The sequence below is a fragment of the Eulemur rufifrons genome, chromosome 29 (assembly GCF_041146395.1).
Source record: "Eulemur rufifrons isolate Redbay chromosome 29, OSU_ERuf_1, whole genome shotgun sequence".
NCBI lineage: Eukaryota > Metazoa > Chordata > Mammalia > Primates > Lemuridae > Eulemur > Eulemur rufifrons.
Window position 1 is genome coordinate 91877233 of NC_091011.1, and position 22539 is coordinate 91899771.

Here is a 22539-nt window from a genome sequence, read left to right on the forward strand (position 1 = left end):
TTGTGATCTTTCTGCTTTTTTGTGTAGGTATTTAATGCTATAAACTAACCCTCTTAGGTCTGCTTATGTTGTATACTACATGTTTTGATATATTGTATTTTTGTTTTCATGCATTTCAAAAAGAAATTTTAATTTCCATCTTGTTTTTTCATTGATGAACAGTAGGATGAAGAAAGTAACAATACAAGAATATAAACCATGATGTTATGACAGACTAAAAAATAACAATTAAGCCAGATTAAGGATAAGGTGCTTTAAATGGAGTTTAAGAATATCAGTATACTACCATAAATTTATTTAGTTGGAGACTCTACTCATCTGCTTTCTCTGGTGTGGTCTTTCTTTCTAGAGGATATAAACACAGCCCCTTGATACCTGATAGTCAACTGATGATACAGTGAATGCTTTTAACTCTATACCTATAAATACAGACAAATCAGACCCATTTAATGTCACTTAGTCAGGGAAAAAAAGTTCACTTTCCTCAAGTATATATCAACTCTCTAGCTCTTTCTCAAAATGTAGTAGATAGGGATCTGTATAAGTTTATCCTTCCATAAGACATCATTCTAGTTCACTGTACTGATGGTACCATTCTGATTGGACTTTGTAAGCAGGATGTACTGAATATCCCACAAGCCTTGGTATGATACTTTCCTTCCTGACATGTGAAATAAAGCCACATGAAATTTCAAGTTCTGACCTTTTGTTTAAGTTTCAAGGTTTTCTTTGGTCTGAGCCATGAAAACACATCTGCTTCAAGGTAAATGGAAAGAGGCTATATCTGAAATTACCTATTACTGAGAAAATAGCACAATGCTTTTTCAGGCTCTTTGGAGTCTAGAGGCAACATATAACATTTTTAGTCATGCTACTGCAATACATTTACCAAGTAATCCTGCAGCTGACTGTTTTGACTAGGCCTCAAACAATAGAAGGCTCTAGAATTCTGAAGCAAGTTGCACTACCACTGCACCATACGAACCAGGAGATTCAGTGGTACCTGAAGTGTCTATGGTAGTTAGATTGTTTTATGGAAAAGGCCTCTTTAGGAAAGCTACAGCACATATTCTTATGATTTTGAAGCAAGCCAGTCCATATTCTGAAGATGAACTTTCTTTGTTTGAATAACAACAGCAGCAGCAGAATAACCTCTGGCTTTATACTAGGCCCTATCAGCAAGAGAAAGTTTGATTGAGGTCTTTAAAATTCCATGAAAATCTGAGCTGCCTATCATGATCAGCTGTAATCTGACCACAGAAGTGATAAACATTGGCATTTGCGATAGCATTCCATCCTGAGTATATATAATATTGGGCTTGAAGAGATCCTGAAAAACAAAATTAAATTATGCGAACAGGAGGCTCAGACTCCCATAAACCTACTCATATTCTATTTTTTAATTTTATTTTTAGTTGAAAAATAATTGTATATATTATAGGGTACAGTGTTATGATACCTATATACATTGTGGGATGATTAAATCAGGCTAATTATTAATAACATCTATTACCTCATACTTATCATTTCTTTGTGGTGAGAACATGTAAAATATACTCTTCTAGTAATTTTGAAATATACAATAAATTATTATTAACCATAGCCAATATGCTGTGAAATAGATCACTAGAACTTATTTCTTCTTTCTAACTGAAACTTTCTACCATTTGACTAACATCTTTTCTTTTCCTGTCCATCCCCCAAACCCCCAGCATTTGGTAACCATCATCCTACTCTCTATGGCTATAAGTTTGACTTTTTTAGATTCCACATATAAGTGAGATCATGCAGTATTTGTCTTCATGAATCTGGCTTATTTCGCTTAGCATAATGTCCTCTAGATTCATCCATGCTGTTACAAGTGACAGAATTTCCTTTTTTATGGCTGAATAGTATTCCATTGTGTGTATATACACCAAATCATCTTTATCCATTCATTCACTGATGAACACTTGTTTCTGTATCTTAGAAATTGTGAATTATGTGGCAACGAACAGGGAGTATAGTTTCAAAATATTGATTTCATTTCCTTTATATATTTAGCCAGAGGTGGGATTGATGGTAATTCTATTTTTAGCTTTTTGAGAAACCTGTATACTGTTTTTCAAAATGGCTGTGCTAATTTACATTCCCACCAACACTATATAAGGATTCTCTGTTCTCCACATCCGTGTTGACACTATCTTTTATCTTTTTGATAATAAGTCATTCCGGCAGGTGTGAGGTGATATTGCCTTGTGGTTTTAATTTGCATTTCCCTGATGATTAGTGATGTTGATAATTTTTTTATATACCTGTTGGCCATTTGTATGTCTTCTTTTGAAAAATATTTATTCAGGTCCTTTGGCCTTTTGTAAAAATTGAGATATTTGTTTTCTTGCTATTGAGTTTGAGTTTCTTATATAGTTTGGATATTAGTCCCTATTAGATGTATGATTTGTAAATATTTTCTCCCAATCTGTGGGTTGTTTCTTCTCTCTGTTAATTGTTTCCTTTGTTGTTCAGAAGCTTCTTAGTTTGATGCAATCTTATTCATCTATTTTTGCTTTTTTTGCCTTGCTTTAGGGGTCATATTCAAGAAATCATCCATGCATCTACTTTTCAGTCACTACATCTTCTCCATAAACCTACACTTAAGGTACTCTGAAGACTTTTCTATGGCAAGTTGTCTCAGGAAGAAAAAAAAAATATATATCTGATTTATATATAGATGGTTCTACATAATAGACTGATTGCATTGGGGTTCTCCAGAGAAACAGAACCAATTGGATAAATAAATCTAGAATGAGATTTATTATAAGGAACTGGCTCACACAAGTATGGAAACTGAAAAATCCCTCAACCTGCCTTATGCAAGGTGGAGAAACAGGAAAGCTGGAGGTTTAGATTCAAGTTCGAGTCCAAAGACCTAAGAAACAGGAGGACCAATGGTGTTAGTCCCAGTCAAATGTCAGGAGAAGACCTATATCTCAGCTCTAGTGATTGGGCAGAGAGAGAAATTTCAGTTTTCTACTACCTTTTTTCTTCTATTCAAGTCCTCAATGAATTGGATAATACCCACCCACGTTGGGCAGAGAAATCTGTTTTACTCAGTTCACCAATTCAAATTCTAATCTCTTCTGGAAACACCCTCACATTACCCAGAAGTAATGTTTAAGCAGGTATCTGGGTATCACATGGCCTGGTCAAGTGGACATATAAAATTCATCATCATAGCTGGGAACACCTAAAAGTAGATGCTGTAGTATTATGTCCCCACTCAGGCATGATATAAAACAAAGGTGAAGGGAAATCTTCCAATGGACAAACTTGAAGGAGTGTATCTGGTTGTTTACTTTGCCTGAAAAACAAGTAGATAAATGTCAGATTCATACTGATTCATGAGGAATGGCTAATGATTTGGCTAGATGGTGATGGATTTAGAAGGAAAAATATTGGAAAACTTGTGACAAAGAGGCCTGGGGAAGACCTCATGGACCTCATGAAATGGCCACAGTGTGAGGGTATTTTTATCTTGTGTAAATAACCACCAAATGGCAACCATTGCAGATGAGGCTTTTGATACTTATGTGGGAAAGATGACCCATTACACAGATGCCAGTGAAGCTCTTTGCCCAGCCACTCCAATAATTGCTGAAAGAGTGATGAAACAAATGGCCATAGAAGCAGACATAGAGGTTATATAGACTGAACAACATGGGCTTCTACTCATATGGATTATTTGCTGTAGCTACTGGTGTGTTTCTCAACATGTCAACAACACAAGGTGACAGTGAGCCACCAATATGATAATATTTCCCAAGTGAACAAGCCAGCCACCTGGTGACAATTTGATTACATTGGCCACCTATCACAGAAGGGGAAGCAATTTGTTTTTCTTAGAAATGGATTTGTCTGCACTGCCAACAATTATTCTTCTAAAACCCCATTGATGATTTTGGAGATTGCTTTACTCACTGCAATTTTCCACATGATTTCTTCTGAACAAGGAAATTATTTTAGAGCAAATGAAGTGTAACACTAGGCCTTTGCTATGAATTCATGGTTGCTACCACATACCCCAACCCCGGCCTAATTGAAGAGTGGAATGGGCTACTGGGCTGATAAAATGGTAAAAGGGCTTATGAAGACTCAGGGAGGAGTTATCATGTTATATCCTGTAGGTAGAAGATTGGTTCTAGATCTTGTATACCCAATGTACTTCTCTTTCTCCAATAGCTAGACTTTATCCATCTATTGTAGGATCTAAGTAATGGATATGGGAGTTTTTTCTCTTACTGTTATACCTAATGAACTACCACTCTGGCCTCTAAGTGGTTTAGAGGTCTTAGTACACTAAGGAGAAATGTTGTCACTAGGAACACAACAGGGACAATGTCAGGGGAAGCTGAGAACTATATTTCTTAGAATATTCTTTTCTGTAATGTTAGAGTTTGCTAAGAGGAAATTACATGAGTATATGAAGGTAGGAAAGGAGAAGAATCCATGGTTTTCTGCAGGTGGTTGTACCCATAAGGGTATTTATTTGTCATTAGTTCTTACATTTCTCAGTTACTAATTGTTATCTAAATCTAATATCCAACATACTGTGACATTTTACTTGACCACCTTCTGATATTTGAGCTGCTTAGAGTTTATTTATTTGTTTTATTGAATTATTGTATTTCAGAATTATGAGACCCCATATTATTATTGCTTATTTCCAGTGACATTACTTGGTATTTCTAAAATAAATAATCTTACTAACTCCTTCAAATAATAGCTCAAAATCTAAAGTTATCATCTGCCATTCAAAATTACCCATTTTCCCTGTCTTCAATAGTACCAATAGTCTATTAACATCTTAAATATCATAAGGGGTCCAGTTCAAATCTTACCTTTTTCATGAAAACTTTTCCTATCATTGTTTTATCTTGATCTGTATAATTTACCAGCCCACAACCTATGTTACACAATACAGTGGCTACGTTCTTCCTAAAACATGTGGAGCATAGATTGTGCTATTAGAACCCCACCGTATCAAGTGTTGCCTGTGAGATTTGACAGAGACAAAATCGGATCCACATGCCCCTTTGGAAACTTCTTATAATCCATCCTATTTTCCCACTAATAAATTTAGTAATAAAACCACCAAAGTTTGAATAACAAGAAAATGATTTCCAAACAGACTCTCCATGTGGTCATCTTCTTTGGAAATATTGACGGAGAAGTAAAGTCAGTGTACCACATAAAGACTTAGCTCTCTAAACATAGAAGTAAGAGGTACAGTGTCCTGGCACTACTCTGTCAACTTCCTATTCCACTGAACTCTGAGGCATCTGAATGAATCAAGGGAGAGATATTCTCTAAATTAACAGGCATATGCAACATTTACCAAAGGCCAAAGGATGATTCCCTGTGTAGCATCTAGACCCCTGCCGTATCTGCAGACGATGGAAAGGAGCTATGTAAAAGCCCCCAACATCACCTATTTCTTGATTTTTGCCTCAGGCTGAAGGTCAACATTTATCTATTTGTAAGTAGTAATGATTGAAGGATTTATCGTAAGGATTTCAGCATCACTTCATAGCTTTTGTGGAGGTAGAAATCTAAGAAAATAATTTTTGATGAACTAGTTCATCCCCAAGGAGTGATATTTCATTTCCATCTATTCCTAATATGTGGTTTTCAAAATGAAATAAAATTCAACCCAGGAGCAGCCAGAGAGCAATGAAAAGAAACAGCAGGCTGAGGTTAGAAAAGAACACTTAAGGAGAGCCTGGCCAATTCCTTTTTCTGATTTTAGCAACACATATTTGCTCATTTCTCCAAACACATTTCAGGCCTAGCAGATAAGTGTTAGCCTGTAGATTGCACAGCAACAAAAATTACTGTCATGTGTGCCAAATATCACTGAGAATAAAAGTGTTGTTTTGATTGTTAATAGAACGCAAAGTACCCACAAAAAGGCTTACAAGGAGAGTTGACCTGAAAAGGAGGCAGATACCCATTCCCTGTCTCAACCGGGCTCGTCCATAAATTTTCTAGTTTCTAGTTTTCCAGTTTCTGGGGAATAATTATTCATTTCTGTAATATGACAAATAAACAAAGTCTTATGACAAAAAGCCACAACCAAAATAGCACCTCTGGCAATAAGCTTTGGGTCAATAACTTTAAAAGGAAAAATTTTAAAAATAAATAAACCGGTAGGTAGTCTTAAAAGCTAAGCTGGATTTTGTTGCAAGTCTCAGTTCTGTCACAGAGAAGAGCTCACTGAGAGTGATTTGATAAAAGCACTTTTTAAAATGCTGTTAACTCTGACATAAATGTAAACCAGCCCTAAGTAGAGTTACTGTGCTATTTATTCTAAGAACAAGTAGATGCACATACTTAATTAGCTAAAATACTTATTTTTCCATATTTGCAAGCACTGTATTAGGTGAAAAAGATAAAAACTTTGCTGTGTAATGTTATAGGATCCAATACAGAGTCTTTAACTTTAAGATTTAAACTAAAGTCTTAGAAATGTCTAGAAAATAAAATTTAACCTGTATTTTTAAAAGTACATGTTAATTTTTTTGATATAAAACTGCATCTTCTTTATTCTGCATACTTTAATGTTGTAACAAAATAAACAACAACAACAAAACACACAATATACAACATCCAATCCCCTTGCAAATTAGGGAGGGAGTAGGGCTTTGAGGCCCTTGTTTCCTGCCTTAGTTTTTACTTACTCCTGGTTTCCTCTTTTTCTTGCTTCCCTTTCTTTTTTTCTTTTCTTCCTTTTTCATATTTTTCTTCTTCTTCTCTGTCTCTCATGCCTTTCGTTCTCTCCTGTTCTCTCTTTTAACCTTTGGTAGCTAATGGGGCATGGTGCACTCACCCTCTTTGGGCACTGCATTGGTACAGTCATGCTCAAATCAATTAATTTTCCAGGCTCAAATAATTCATTGGGTTGAAACAATAAGATAACATAGATAGATAGGCAGGTGATTGATTGATAGGTAGAGATAAAAACAGAGGAGTATGAAAGGCTGAGGGACATTTAAAATGTATTCATATTATTATGCCCTACAAGTGTGCAGTAGTAACCTTCTGATATCCCATGTGTTAAAATCAGATACATAGAAAGTAGCTTCTTTAATGTTGGCTCCTCTGTGATTAACTTGGCTGAGAATAGCAAAAGTGATTTTAAAGATAGCACAGGTTAAAGATTACAGAATTCGAAACCAGGTTACACAATTCACACTGTTTTTTCTCATATCTAGCATCCATCTGTCACTTTTATCCTACATCACAGGCATTCATTAAATCCTTAAATCCATTCAATTTTTCCTCTTGCTCTTTTACTTACTTTTCCAAGTTTTCTCCAAATTCTCAAGTCCTATTATTGATTTATTTTAGATATATTTTTAGGTAGCCACTTTCTTTCTTTTCTCATGCCTTTTCATCCTCCCTGTTAAGTGGTCAATATGTTCACTGTTCAAGGGGAAAGTTCCACACTTGCTCCTTGAAAAGCAATTTTTATCCATGACATTTATCTAGAGTCAGGACTTCCCAGGCCTCTAAGAACTTTGCCACACAAAGTTTATAACAGTCTATAATAACGGAACCTCTTGGAGTTGGAGGGAGATAGAGGACTGATTTAACGCAGTAGGATTAGAGCTGGAGGCAGGAAGGAAGACCAGGGCACATTAATAAAGTGCTATCACTACATTTCTTAAAGAAATTATTTTCTACATAAATATATACTGATGGTGGTGCTTAGACTTTATAAAATGAGAAAAACATTGATTAACCTCACTTTTCCTTCTAATCTCCCATCCTATCACATTTCCTATTTATCAACTAAAAAGTCTTAGAGTCTTGCTTTATCTGATATAGCTTGTAATAGCCAAATTACCAGATATTGGAAACTCACTGTGATCACAAAATGGAATATTTATTTGTATGCCCAGAGCCTGTTGGATGATTTTCAATCTGAAGTCCTTCTGGAAATTGGTCTTTGATTCTTTGTAAATGGTCAAAAAAGAAATCTAGATATCAGCTTTTTTATTTTCCATTGGGTCAAGTATAAAGGGACAGAGAGAGCCTCTTCTGTGGGGTTCCAGAAACTTGTCCCATGGTGTGAACCAGCAGATGAGTGGTGAAGAGAAGCATTTTCCAGTGTTTGGCTGAGTACTGATCCAACCACTAGTGGAATGAAATTCCACATGATAGGAAAAACCAGTGGATGAAACAATTCCCAGAGAAAATCTTGGTCACAGAGGAAAGCCCTAGTAATGTACATGGTGGTAGGAAAATCTCTTGAAAGGGTCACACTTTAGAGGTCCAGATAATTTAATCCTAGAGTAAAAGCAGTTTTGGAATGTCCTAACAAAGGTGAAAAGGAAGCCTCAAAGGGAATAATGAGATTCACAGATAACTGCATGCCAGAACAAAGTCCAACACCTCTTAAAGTAATACATAAAATTCATAATGTCTGTCATCCAACATAATTCACCAAATATAGTTAACAGAAGACAACAGTGGATGCCTACGTCCCCATCTTCCAATATTTTCTCTAAAAGTGATAGAGAACAAAATAGATGGGAATGTGAGGGTTGCTATTCTGAATGTTAGTGTCCCACCCCTCAAATTCATGTGTTGAAAACTAATCCCCTGATATGATTGTTTTAAAAAGTGGGGACCTTTGAGACGTGACTAGGACATGAGGGTGGAGTCCTCGTGAATGGGATTAGTACGCTTTTAAAAGAGGCCTGAGAGAGCTTGTTTTCCCCTTCCACCCTGTGAGAACACAGCGAGAAGGCATCGTCTATGAGGAAGTGGATCCTTACCGGACACTGCTGGTGCCTTGATCTTAGAATTCCCAGCCTCCAGAACTGTGAGAAATAAATCTTTGTTGTTTATAAGTTACCTAGTCTAAGGTATTTTGTTATAGTAGCCTGAGTGGACTAAGAGAGAGATAAAACTACAAAACAAAACAAAACAAATACAAATTCTCAGTATAATTGGAGCACAAAAAATTTGTAAAATTCAAAACAACTGTAAAGAGAAAAACAACAAATCTCAGTGTGTAATGTCTCATGCTTTCTTCCCATCCCTGTCCCATGGAAAGATTGGAACTGAGCAGAGATAGGCGGAGAGAGAAGCATGGGCCTTGTGATAAGTTCCAAGGTTGCTTTAACCACCGGAAGTGCAGCCTTTGTCTGAAAATATTTTTGAAAAAAAAGAAGAAGAAAAGTCTGGGTAGGTGTGGTTGGCAGAATAACACCCCCGACAAAAGTAACCTCAGGCCCAGAACCTGGGACTATGTGACAATCCTTGGCAAAAGGACTTTGCAGTTGTGAATAAATCAAGGACCCTGAGATGAGGATCAGTCTGTTTTATCTGGATGCACCTGATCTTATTGCACAAGTCCTTAAACGTAGGCACCTTTCCCAGCTATAGTGAGAGAGGGAGCTTTGCGTAGGAAGAGAGAAACAGAGACAGCAGCAGGAGAAAGACTGTGCTGTTTCTGGCTTTGAAGACGGAGGAAGACGGCCACAAGCCAGCACAGGGCGAGTATCCTCTACAACTGGACAAGGCAAGGAAATGGGTTTTTCTCTAGAGCCTCCAAAAGGAGCCCTGCTGACACCTTGATCTTGGCTGGGGAGACCCATGTCAGAATTCTGACCTACAGAGGTAAAATAAATTTATGTTGTTTTAATCAACTCAGCTTGTGGTAATTTGTTACATTTGCAATGGAAAACTTACACAGTAGGTCAGAACGTAGACTGCCAGGAAGGGGCTTTAAAACTGCACACCATTTTCATTTATCCAATGCAGTTGAGCTGGTTTTTATTTGCTCCTCCTGTCTTTTTTATTTTCCCTGTTCATGCCTACTTTCTTTCCTAGGGCTTGAATTCCTTTCCCATTATGCAGCCCCATGTTCGGTAATTCAGCAAAATGGTCAGTTGCTGCCCCCTGAATTTACTCATGGCTCCCAAGGAGCCAGTTGACATGAAGCACCCAAGTTAGTTAAGCCCTCCAATGACAGCGTCAACCATACTCATGGCAGAGGTATGAAATCAAGCCCTGTCCTTCTGGCCCCCATAAAGCTACCTTTCTGTCAAAACTTTCCTTCAGATTTTCACCTGTTATCTACAAAAAATCAGAAATGCTCCCATAATAACATGTCCCAGGTCTTAAGCCCTGGGCTTACCTGACTGAGTCATTTTCCTGTCCTGATGGTGTTCTGCTAAGCCTGCATTATCAGTTTACCTCTTTGATGATCTTCAGATGAGTTCACTGTACATTTTGTTCAGCTTTTCTATTTGTCCTCAATGTTTGGGGGCAGGGGGTGGGAGCAGGGGTGTTGGTCTGATATTTACTGATAATCTGTCATCATCAAAATGGTATACTTTTAGTTTTAGTGACTTCCGGGTTGCTGTGATTGTCAGTAAAAGTTTGTTCTCTCATAAACTTGTTTTTAGAATCACCTTTTCCTCTATTACCTATATTAATACCATCATAAACATGAAATAAGATCTATTGGTAAACCACAGAACTCATAAACAGTCCTCTTTGTACAAAGATTATTTCCAAGTGGAAATAATCACTTAATTAACTTTACAGGAGCAGCCACCAGCTTTTCCATTATGATCAATTATTTCCTGGCCTCCCTTTCCTGTGAGCTAGCATTTCAATAACTTTATAGCCAGACAAATATGGAATAAAGTACCAAAGATCTGTAAGTTAACTAGTGTCTTTCTTCATACATATTGACATTTTAAAATTCTATTTATCAATTATGGCACATCTCATAATTAAATATTAAGGGCAACTCCATCCTCTGAAATCATCAAGCTTCAAAATAAGGTGAGATTATGATGAAAATTAACTAGTTCTCAGATGTAAGGCATTAATATCTGCCATGCCACCCAGACTTCTCTCCATTTTCTATTTTCCCTAGAGGACATAGAGAACAACAATAGTTAGAAAATAAAGTTCAGTCTCCTTTAAAAATCCATGGACAAATGGCACTTCCTCTGATCATTAAAGTAGTAGTTCTGCAATGCCTCTGAAAAATAGGCAAAATGAATAAATCAATCAACTGAGTTAAGATATTAGTTCTTGAAATCCGCATTCAGAATTTCCAAAATAAAGAATAGTATAAACAATAAAAATAAACATACATTACAGTGGTATTCTCCTTCTGTTGTCACAGAAAGTCTGTTTGCAGTTACACATAGACAAATAACCCTATCCTCTTACCGAATGTATGTAGTTTCAACCATAGTGACTTTATGGCAGGTCATAGGAAACTAGCAAGCATTGTCATTTATTACTATGTCACAAGCCGCTCCAAAATGTAGTAGCTTAAAAATAATTATTTTATTTGTGTTCAACTCTGTGTGTTGCCATTGTGTACTGCACTCAGCTATATAGTTACGCTGCTGCTGTTTAGAGTCATTCATTGAGCTGCAACATCTGGCACCTTAACTGGCTGGATGGTATAAGATGACCATTCTCATATGTCTGTTGGTTGGTGCTGGCTGCTGGCTGCTAGATTACTTAAGAATCTTATAGGCAAGCTCAGTCTTCTTCATCTCACTCCAAAAAGGAAAGAATAAAAGCTATAAGGACCAGGCTTGGAACTTGTACAATATCACTACTGCCATATTCTATTGGTTAAGGCAACTAACAAAGTCAATCTAAATTCAAGGGATGGGGAAAGAGACTTCATCTTTTGAGGAACATTGCTACAAATTGTATGTGGCCATTTTTGATTTTTCAGAGGGCTTCCTCTGGGGCAAACATATATATTCTTCCTAAATACAAAAGATACTCATCCTATTCTAAGATACTCAAAAGTATTAATCAATCATAGTATCAGGCTCAAAGACAAGTATCTTTTATCTGCGTTTGGTTTAGATATGGGTATTGTCTCCTTGGGTGCAGCTTCTCAAGTGTAGCTTCTCTTGATATATAGTCATGCAAATAAAAAAAGACAATTAATCTGTTACCTATGAAGCCCACAAAAAACTTGTACAGGTACTGCAGGCCATTCAGAAGAGACTAGATAAGTCCACAGCTTCCACCTGCAGCCTTGGGGCCACATGTGGCCTTCTGGATCCTTGAGTGGCCTTTTGACTGAATCCAAATTCTGAAGAACAAATCCATTTATTAAACAAATCCCTTTATTAAAAGGATTTTTTCTGTGAAGTTTGGATTCAGTTGAGGGGCTGTCCTTGGGGATCTGGAGGGCCACGTGTGGCCTAGAGGCCGCGGGTTCCCAGCCCACTCTACTTCATTAAACAAATGCCACACACACCCTTTAAGGATACTATTCTCCATACTTATCAGTGCTATTTGAGGATGGGACCAGATTTAATGTACTTATAAACATTGTTGGGTGGCTGAGAAGGTCCACTAGCTTCCACCCTAAATATTTCATTGGTTTGAACAAAGATCCTTATAGTCACATCCATAATAAAACTTTTTTCTAAGGCTATTTCTTATTTTGGGAACATTTTGCCATCTTGAAAATATATGCAATATGAGAAGCTTTATTTTCCAATTCAGCAAGATCTGGCTCCTTTACATTTTCTTTAAATTCACTTGCAAACTGAACAATTCTCTTTTTAGTTTATTTCTCTCTTCCCATAACTTATCTTCCACAGTCAAAAGTAGCCAGGTTGACATTTCCCTCTTTGTGTTTGGAAATCTCTTTGGCTATATCCAAAGTTAATTAAATATATATTCTGTCTTTTCAGTTAAACCTCCAATTGTTAAAACCTTGCCGATTGTCTTGCCAGTTTCTTGAGGCTCATCTTTAAATTTCCTTCCTGTGTTTCTGACTCCACCAGAAGTTTAATTGCTACTTTTCCAACCTCTGACAGCTGGCATCCAAATATAATGCCACATGTTTAGGGCTTCTTTTTAAGTGTTACTCCACTTTGGAGGATATATTAATATTATATAATCCATTTTCTATAGCTTTGTAGTAATCACACCAAAAACTTGATGCCTTAAAACAAAGTTATTTTATTTTTTTCTCATGGTTGACTTTCCTCTTGCTGATCTTACCTTCTTTCACACAAGGGGAAGCAATCGTCCAGCTTCTGACTGAGACTGGGGAGTATCTGATGGCCTCATTCCCATGCATGGCAGTGGGCATTGGCTGTTGGCTCAGTAACTTGGTGACCATATGCACTCATGGTAATAGTGCAAACACTGAGTCTTTTAGGCCTGGGCTTGGGAACGTCATAAATTTATCTGTTTCAATTAGTCAAAAACCAGTTACAAGACCAGTCCACATTCAGGTCATGGAGAAAATAATACCCCTTCTTGAAAGAAGGATCTGTAAAGAATTTGTGGTCATTTAAAATCTTCCTATATCCCATTTATATTACATCATTTTATTCTCAGACCTCAACTTCCTATAGGCAAAGGGATGAAGTTTCAAATGCTTTATATGATTATTATTAATTTTCTCTCAATAGCTCTTAATCTGTTTTGTTACAATTTGTTTTTATCTTTTCTACTACTTTTCTGCTCAAAATTTCCTTTCAAACCTGGGCATAGTGGTGAGTGCCTGTAGTACCAGAGACTTGGGAGGCTGAGGTGGGAGGTTTGCTTGAGCCCAGGAGTCAGAATCCAGCCTGGGGAACGTAGCAAGACCATGTCCCTAAATAAATAGATAAAAATTTTAAAAATTGCTTTCATTTTTATGATTACTAAAATTAACAGATTTTAATTTTTCTCCCAGTATATTCTTGAAATAATATTTAATTCATTTTATTCATCATTTTCTTTATCTAATGTGGTAAAACTGTATTTGAAATAACCCTTGATTCTCTCTCCTACTTTAATCCCTCTGCCTGAACATCACAGCCATACCACAAGACCCTGCTGTGGGGCTTTTCTCTTACTAATTCCTCTCCATTTAACTCTCATTATTGTATTAAATATCCTAATCCACTGCCACTTTGATTATCTTTCTATTGATCAAAATCCCAGAGCAGTTCTCATTCCTACAGTCAGACATTCTAAATACTTCCAGGATTATGAGAGTTTTTTTAATGATACAGTGCCACCTTACTTATCCAATCTTACTATTAATATGTGTGTTTATTTCCAGGTTTTGTTACCTTACATTTTATATGTGACATATTCATTTTGATTCTTTATATTGGTTATTCTTTAATACTAAACGTGATATTATTTTCATTCATTTATTTGCATATACAAATATAATGTCAATGTCCAATTTAATTTGAGTGTGCTCCTCTAAGCTTTCCTGACTACTTGAACAAAAATAGATATCTACTTTTCTTAAAATCCCAGTTCAGCATACAGTTTAATATTTAGGTTTTTACAGTTCCATGTTTTCTTTTAACTCTACAAATATTTATTGAGTTATTTCTATGCAACGGTCACTAAGATAAGTATCTGGGATACAGAGGTGGGCACAGACCCCCTCCCCAAATTGACAGTGTTCTCTTGTATCTAATAGTTTAGTAGAGCAGAAATGTGTTGATTGCATAAATATATAATCTATGATTATATAGATATGTAATCTATATAATTATTAATAAATGTGCAGTCTATAATTATGAGTGCATAATTGCTTTTAAAAAGAGTGTGAAGTGCTATTTAAACAGCTTAATGTGGAGCAGACTTCATCTTTGAGTGAGGGAGGGCTCCCTGAGGAAGTGTTGGTTGGTAAAGTTAGTATATGAAGGATTATTTACTGTTGAAAAGTAATGAAGTAAAGAGGAGAAGAAAGAAAAAGAGATATTTAAGAATAAAGAAAATGATTTATAATTCTCTGTGGTGAGAAGAAAAGAGTGAAGAAATCTGAGATAATCAAATGTATCAAGAGTAGCATAATCTTCTGAGGGGAGGCTGTAGTAATAGCCGTGATGTCTCCCAACAGGCTTATTTAGACCCTGTTAAGGATTTTGGTTTTCTTTCTAATGGTAATGGAAAAACATTGGATGTTTTAAGTTGAGAAATAATAGGGTTTGATTTATATTCTGAAAGGTTTCTAAGGCTGTGGTTTAGAGGACTGATTAGAAGCAGTCAAAGTGGACAGAAGGATCCTAAAAGAAAGCATGATAATAATACCGATATACAGGGTTAGCATTGTCTTTTGAGTTTATAAAAAGTTCATGAGTAATTTTATTCTGTTGCCTTAGCAATGGTGGGTGGGAATGAGGACCAAGGCTAGGCTGGAATGCTAAGCATTCAACAGCAGAAAGGACAGTGCCTGCGTTTTATCAAGGAAGAATCAGGAAAGATGGATATAGAAAGAAGAAATCTTGGTGTTACTCAGTAGAGGAAGTTCCTGATATTGCTTAGCTTTTCTTTCTTTTTTAAAATTACTTTATTGAAGTATTATTTTTTTTTTATTTCATCTTGTTATGGGGGATACAGAATTTCAGGTTACATACGTTGCTCCTGCTCCGCCCTTCCCCCCAAGCCAGAGCTCCAGATGTGTCTGTTCCCCAGGTCGTGCGCATTGCACCCATCATGTAGGTATATATCCCTCCCTTCCCCACCCCCCCTTCCCGAGTCAGCACCTTCAAGTGTTACCACTCCCCAAACGGTGCACAATGCACTCATTGTGTAGGCATACCCCCATCCCCTCCCCCACCCCCCACCTCAGTCTGATGTCCAATTGGTGTCGTTCCCAGATTTGTGTTTAGGTGATGATCAGGGAAACCAATTTTCTGGTGAGTACATGTGATGCTTGTTTTTCCAATCTTGGGATACTTCACTTAATATAATGGGTTCCAATTCTCTCCAGGAGAACCATAGAGATGTTGTATCTTCATCATTCCTTATAGCTGAGTAATATTCCATGGTATACATATACCACAGCTTACTAATCCAATCATGTATTGATGGGCATTTGGGTTGCTTCCACATCTTTGCTATTGTGAATTGTGCTGCTATAAACATTCGAGTACATGTGTCTTTGTTACAGAATGACCTTTTTTCCTTTGGGTATATGCCCAGTAATGGGATTGCTGGGTCAAAAGGCAGGTCTGCTTGAATCTGTTTAAGATACCTCCATAATGCTTTCCACAGGGGTTGCACTAGTTTGCAGTCCCACCAGCAGTGTATGAGTGTTCCTGTCTCTCCACACCCACGCCAACATGTGTTGTTTTGGGTTTTTTTGATAAAGGCCATTCTCACTGGGGTTAAGTGATATCTCATTGTGGTTTTGATTTGCATTTCTCTGATGATTAGGGATGTTGAGCATTTTTTCATATGTTTGTTAGCCATTCTTATATCTTCTTTCGAGAAGTTTCTATTCATGTCATTTGCCCACTTTTTAAGTATTATTGACATGTAAAATATGTACAGCTTTTATTGCTTGAATGGAAGGTATATCATATGCCCTTGCTGCCCCCAACTCTCATCATATAGTCATTACCTCCAGTTCAGCCATAGCATCAGTAGAGTCAGGTGTGGTCTTGGGCTTAATTCACATTGACAGTGTCTAAAATGTGCACTTTTCACTTTCTGCTTGGCCTTTTCTGACAGCCGCAGGTATAGGCCTGCTGAACAAGACATTGATTAGTCTTGAAATATGGGACAGTTAACAATGCCAAGAGCAACCCTTAGCCAATATGCACTGGGAACCAAAGAGTAGATATTTAATCCTAGAATGGACAATTCAGAGAAGGGTGTAGGGTAAAGTTCCAGTTATCCACAGTGGTGAACTCTAAAATGTACTTCTATATTGTTTTTTTCCTCCTTTTTCTGTTTTTCCTTTCTTTCCTCTTTAATGAACTACACCCCACATATCTTTGTCTTGAACTTTGCTTCAGGAAAACCCAAGCTAAGACAGAAAGAAAGTTCTTTTTGGGAAGATGAGAAGAGTGTGTTATGGTCAGAAATTTGAGATAATTGAGTTAGAGGGGGAAAACTGAGTTACAGAAAAACGTAATAGAAATGACTGGAAAATTTTTTTTTTTTTTTTCTGAAATACACACATCTGTATTTTCTCCTCAACTAGGCTGTCTCCTTGAAAATAGACATGTGCTTAGTAACTCCTGTGTTTTTCCTATGGTATGTTCCTGAGTGCATGGCAGATGCTAATAGATGGTAATAATTATTGATTTTACAATAAAACTGATTCATTATGAATTGCTTTTTTTGGTATTGACTATAAAATCCTATACATGTTAGTATTGTATTTTCATTTAAAAAACTATACAAAGATATGTGTGGTTAATCCAAAAGGATGTGTTTTTTTAATATAGGATGATGGATTTAGAATTCTCACAATTTGTGGCTACTGTGATTACCTTTCAAAACCTGGAAAATGTAATTATTATAAGTTCAAAATATTAAACTTTTAAATTTATTTTTTTCTGTCATAGAGCAATTGATTTTGGTTAGAGATTTTGTAAGTCGATGTGAACAGAACAACAATCAGGCATTAATCAAATAATGCACTCACAAAAAATACTCAATAAAATTATTTTAGCATGCTCACATAGCGATCAATTTTGGATTACATCAAAAATATTGTGAAGAAAATTTTTTAATAGTTTAAAATGTAAATTTAAGGGCAGTTTCCTCAATGGTGGTATGAGGAACTTCTCAAACCCTCCCTCTAGTAAACAACCTTAACTGGCAAAAATTATTTTAAAAATCAATTATTTAAAATCTGTAGAAATTGTTCTAAGGGCATACATACATCAAGTGAAGAAACATTCACTCAAGGAAATCTGCTACATCTCAGTAAAAAGCAGTGAGAGTCTATAGCACTCCTTTCCTCCTCATCCAGCTCAGGTCGACAGAAACTCTTCTCTGAGTGAATGTGGCTAAGAAGATGGGGTTCCCTCAAAGCTCTGCATCAAGAACTATGGTATCTTTCCAGGAGGTCTAGGTGACCAACATTTTTGGTCCATCCCCAGCCCCAGCTCCGTATTGTAGAGGCTAAATTCCCAGGGAGTAAAACCAAGAGGTCCAAGCATCCCTTCCTTTAAACAGCCCTATTTATGGAACATGACAGGCCAAGCATATGGGGGGCCTGATTGCACTTGCCCCAGCTCACTCAAAGGGTGCCTGTTTTCCAGTCAACGAAAGATAAACCAAGGAGGCCAGAGGCTATCAATGTGAGAGCAGCAAGCCACCCTCTCCAACCCAGCTCTGGGACAGTGGCATAGTACTGATACATGAAACAGCATGGATGAGCCTTGAAATACTATGCTAAGTGAAAGAACCAGTCACAAGAGACCACATATTGTATTATTCCAACTAAATGATATGCTCAGAATAAGCAAATATATATAGACAGAAATAGGCTAGTGGTTTCTTTTTGGACTGATGAAATTTTTCTAAGATTGATTGTGGTAGTGGTTACACAACTCAGTAAATACACTAAAAAAATTGAATTGTACAATTAAAAGGGTGAATTGTTCAATACAGTAGCTGAATTATATCTCAAAGTTGTTTTACAGAAAATGTAAACAATTGGAGGGTGGTGGGGATAAAAAAAAAGAAAAAAAATGTAAACAATATAACACATATTTTATTTGAAACACAATATAATAGTTAAGCAAATAATCATTTCTGAGTAATTTTCTATTCTTTGTAACATATAGACAAAAATTGAAAGGAAATTAAACTAAAAAAACAAATAAATTAACATAGACTTGAATTTTATTAATGATTCAGTCTAGTTTTTAAGATAAGCCATGCAGCCTTTATGAATATGTTTATGGTACATTTGGGTGTGCCCCACACATTTCTCAATGTATAAATCAACTAATTAACTTGGTCAGATATTGTATATCTTAGCACTACAGTACGTTCATACTTGAGACTCTCATCTCTACTGATCCTCTGACCCATGATTTCTTAACCTTTCCTCAGTCCCTGAAACTCTAATTATTTGATGAGTGCCATTGCCCTATTACCAGAAAAAGCACACCATATATAACATAATAATATATAGAATGTTAGAGCTTAAAATTTGCAAATCTAGAGTTGCCTTTACATTGGATATCTTTTAATTGCAATTAAATAAAAATTTCAAGATGGCAGTGGAAAGAAATTAGTAAAAAAAAAAGTTTTATTGTCCCTTGCTAAATGGCATTCATATATTATCTAGAATTCTTCCCATCTTCTATTAAGTCTTCTGTGACCCCAAATTCCAGTTTTTACAGTGTTAGGAACAAACACAGAGGCCTTTCCACCAATATCTAAGATACTGAGACAAGGTCCCAGGACAGTACCAAAGGGGAGACTGGTTTGGTCTCTATTTATTACCTCCTGTGGACAAAGCCAAAGTGCCAGTTATCATTTGTTTTACATCACTTGAGGCTGCTTCATTGATGCTAATTGATTAAAAATACCTTACTTCAGGTAAAGAAATTTAGTTGAAGAAAGAGAAATTCAACTGCTTTCTGTAATAAAAAATTTAAAAACAAATAAGTGTCTTTTGAAAAATGGGGACTTGTCAAAGAAATTTTGTTTACTTTGTCTATTCTCTTCCATTGATCAATGTGCACAATTTATCTTCTGCTTGTTATACCTGGTTCAAAAGCCATAGTGTGTTATCATATTGGACATCCAATAAAAACCAAAGAACAAAAATTGCATGGTAATGTGACACATGGAGGATTTTGTATACCTTAAAACCCACCCACAGATAGAGGGCACTGAATCAGGGTCAAAATCCATGTTCTAAATTTTTTAAGGTTAGGTTTTCCAAAGTATGGTTTTCTGAACTTTAGTCCTTTAAAAGTATATACATATATATTTGAATAAAAACAGCAACACAAAAAGCTTCTGTGTTCTAAATTTTTGTACAATGCTTCTCATTATAGCTCGCTCTTGGAGACTCACAATGAATGTTGGCATATGAAGGCTCTGAGTATTCAGCATGAAAAACATACAATACCTTTATTCCAAAAGAAACAATATTTTTACTTGTTTGTTCCCCATACGAGATACTTACAATCAGATTTTAGGATGAACTGTTCAAAGGTTTGTTTTACAACACAATTATTAATAGTGAAGTATATAATAATAAGACACTTTTCAGAACAACTTCAGATGACTAGTATTAAACAATACAGACTTTGCTGATCATAGATATCAATTAAGCATGAATGTAATTTTTTTATGTTGGAGATAAAGATGCAACACATAGGAGTCAGAGAATATCAATTTCTCACTGATTTTAAAAAAATTCTTGGATGCCAATATACATGAAGATGTGCCTTATTTGTTTCATAGAAATAGTCCAAACCTAATGGTTGGGAAGAAACTGAAATTGTATATTGTTAATCATGCAGTGTGAAAACATTTAAAAAACATGTGATATTGAGTAGAGAAGAAAAGTCAAGAGTAGAAAATGGTGCTGATCATGTTTCATAATTGTAACACTAGATACAGTCTCATTAAGTGCCCAAAGCGACCATTTTTGGCATAGTGTAAGGTTTTTTTAAATAATCAATATGAAATATGGATAAAATAGTTTAAAATGTTGCAAAAAACTAATGAAAGCAACAGCCATGTCCTAAATGATCTAAGATAACTCTAGCCACTTGGTCTTTATTTTGTTTGATGACAGATACTGCGATAATCAAACTGCTAAAACAAAGCACACAGTTGTAAAAGTAAAGACTTTGTACTGTACTTACTTTAAAATGGATTGAATCTTTTAATTTAATTTATGATTTTACTATTTATTTTGAGTAAAAAATAATAAATATTATATTAATACATACAGGCTTTCATAGTTTTAGTCAAGAATTTAAGGAAGGTGTTTTAAAAATAAAATGAGAAAATACTTAAAAACAAGTTAGGAAATCTTGTTTTTGAAAAACTTCCTCACCAGGGTAAACTAAACAGCTCGCTAAAATGCTTGGTGGGGAAGAATCAGTTCACCTGTAATGAGATATTTGCAATATTTAGTTCTCTGTGTCATAGTTAATGTCTTCCCAGTGCTGCTGCTTTTTATTTTTCAGTTTTAGCCTAGAGCTAAAAAACACAGATCTTGAGTTTTTACAAGAAAGTTAAAACGCTTTGGAGAATTTGGGGGCTATTTTCAAGATCGTCATGAAACTAGAAAGCATCCACTAAACTAGTGAAATGATGCTCCCTATTTTCTCTTGTGTTCAATTTACTTTCCACTACCCTTATTTATACCTTTTAGACTCCTCCGTGTATCCACTTCTTGTGTATTCTGTCTATTTAATGTCTGTAATGTTGGCTTTATTTCCTTTATTGATAATTATTTAGTCACGTTAAGACTGACTTTGTCCAGGTGGGGATTGGAGAAATGCAGTATTTAATCAGCAGAGTAGAAACAGTATTGTAGCTTTTGGAAAACAGCATTCTGTTCCTGTTTTCCCCCTGTGATTTATGGGAGACTCCTTATATCTTAAATTGACTATAAAATAGTGGGAATGGAATTCATACTTGTTGAAATATTGATGCCTATACTGAAGGGTGTATAATAAGAAAAGAGTTTTATTTCTTTCTTTTTCAGCAGAACTCTGTAAGATTACTCTTGTATTTTCCTCTACTATTATCAAAATGCTTTTTCCGTAAGTTTTCAATTGTGTCCATTGCATCTGCCACTGGATTTTATCCACTGGTTTTGTGGTATGAATTTATCACATATTAATATGAATCTTTTAAACTCATTTACTTTAAAATTCCAGCAGTTCAGTTTGAGAGGATTCAATATTTGAATATTGGAGAGAAATTCCATCCTTTGATAGCTGACCATTAAACTTCTTTCTGTGGTAATATCTTTAATAGTGGTTAAACATGTCCTACAAGATAAATTGTGTACTGAAAATAATTTTTATTAAATTCTGTATAAATTTTGTTCTTAGAAATGCCTTCATCCTACTCAGATATTTCAATAATTAAAGTAAAATAATGTTCGGTTTATTTGTTTATATTATAAAGCTGTATCTGAGAAAAATTCTAGTTACATTTCATTTGTGAAGGTATTGCCTCAGGCACTGATGTGTAACCCTTCAACTCTAGAAAATGGGATATACCATGTAACACTCTATGTCAGGTTTTTGGATGAAACACACTTTTTATTGTTTATTATTTGTTATATACTTATAACAGTGTAGATATATACCTATTAGAGACTAGACAATAAATTAATGTTTTAAAGGGCACAAATGTACTAATAACGTAGTTCTTTAGTTTACACTTTACTTTTATTTTCCTGAAAAAATATGTTCAAATCAATCCATTTATTTGGTTTATTTTAAATATTTTGCAATTGTCAAGGGGAAAGATAAGAATAGAACACTTAATTGAGTGATTTTAATGTCACTGTCATTTGAAAGAATAACAAAATATTCTGTTCCAACAGCTGATATTGTTCATATTAAAGATTCTCCATAATAACAAGTATACAATTCTGTGAACTTTAGCCAGTTTCAAGTTACCATATGATTCAGCTTTATGACTTTGGGATCTTACACTAATTTTAACTCACTCCTCAGGAATATTAGGTTCTTTCTTTGTGGTATCTTGGGATCTATTACCGCGTATCTTGATATCAATCCC